At 38.0% G+C, this 1,633-nt stretch overlaps 1 long non-coding RNA gene across 1 annotated transcript; it reads right to left on the reverse strand.

The window, feature by feature from the left end:
• On the reverse strand, positions 1 to 1,263 carry LOC130356206 (uncharacterized). The gene is made up of 3 exons (XR_008888810.1): positions 596 to 1,263; positions 378 to 524; positions 1 to 162 (listed from the first exon to the last, which is right to left on the reverse strand). It is a non-coding gene; the product is annotated as an uncharacterized LOC130356206 (long non-coding RNA).
• Positions 1,264 to 1,633: the final 370 nt, after the last annotated feature.

Consider the following 1,633-nt stretch of genomic DNA (forward strand, 5'->3'; position numbering starts at 1 on the left):
GCAGCCTGAAGCCATCTCTCCTGGTTTGGACTGGGCAACGAAATTGGCTGCATGTACTGCCAAATCATGGTGCATGTTTCCTTCACAATACCGCTGATGGTTGATTTGCCAACATGGAATTGCAAATGTAACGAGGCATAACTCTCCCCAGTCACCAGAAATCTAAAAAATAAAAAAAAAGATGAATGACCAAAGGTCACATATAAAACTATGTCAACATTATAAAATCATAACATATATATTTGAAAATAATACAAAAATCGTAGAAGATTTAGATTACATTCTAATGAGTTAATAAAAAAATAATTAAAGAAGAGAAAATACAATGTTTGATAATTAAACTCCACATAGGAATCAAAATAATATATTAGATTTACCTCATGGTGATCAACAGACGCTCCATTGGTGAGATTGCTTTGCGCAAATGTGTGTGGGAACGCTGAAGATGGGGTCCAACAATGGCCAAAAGATTATCAACTGCCTCCATTGGCATACGGACAAAGTTATAGAATTTATCCGGATAACTACAATAGAAATAAAAAAAATTTATAAATAGGTAACAAACACATAAAAAATTTACATAATACACACATACCGTCTGAGCTCAGCATAAAGATGACCAATATGACCACGGTCGTCACGCAGCTGATTTATGGCGTGAACCCAATAACGGCGAAGACTCCTGGCCTCCAACTAAAAACAACATACAAAATGAAACCTATTTCACATTGGTCCAACACATGTAAAGTTGATTCAAACATCCTTAAAAATTTACAAATAATTTTGACACTAAATTACCTGACGCTGCCTGCGACGACGCTATACATTCACCAAAATGCTCATCAAAGCACGCATCTCAGGGGGTGGCAAGTGCGTAATTGGTGGTTCCTCAGCAGGAATGATTGCAGTAGAAGCCAGATCCGACATTATATTAAATTAATGTGGAGAAAAAGCTGAAAGGAAGCCAAACACCAAGCCACAAGAAAAAGCACAGCTCCTTGACCAAAAAGGAAAATGGAGATTGCAAACTGGATATGGGGTGTATTTAAAAGGAAGAATGTGGGCTAGTCCAAGAACCAGTGGGCTGATCCTATTTAAATTTCTGACTCAAATCCTTCCGAATTTTCCGCATGTAATCCGCTTGCAATCTGCCTACGTTCCGCGTTCAAAAAAAAATCCGCCAGGAAATGAGAGTCCCATTGAAGTCAATGGGATTCTGTGGCGGAAATCCGTCTGAAGAAAGAGCACCGCCTTTCTTCATGCGGAAATTTCTAAGCGGATTTTCAAAGCGGATTTTCCACTTCACAAATTTCGAAGTGTGAATTTGTGAACGGAAACCCATTCACTACACTAGACATTTTAGCAAGCGGAATTTCTGATGGAAATTTTATGTCTGAATTTCTGTCGGAAATTCCGTAGTCTGAAACTAGCCTTATAGTGTATCAGGATATAGGGGAAAAGGAGAGATCCTGGTGTATTACAAATGTGCAACACAGTAAGTACCCATACAAATAGGGGAGTATGTGTGACAAATAAATAGATGGAAAGCCGCTAATAGTAACAAGGTGCAAGTGCTCACAACTAATTGATAACTAAAAATAAGTGACTTATAATCCTCAATTGTGTAACACAA

The sequence above is a fragment of the Hyla sarda genome, chromosome 2 (genome assembly GCF_029499605.1).
Source record: "Hyla sarda isolate aHylSar1 chromosome 2, aHylSar1.hap1, whole genome shotgun sequence".
Classification (NCBI taxonomy): domain Eukaryota; kingdom Metazoa; phylum Chordata; class Amphibia; order Anura; family Hylidae; genus Hyla; species Hyla sarda.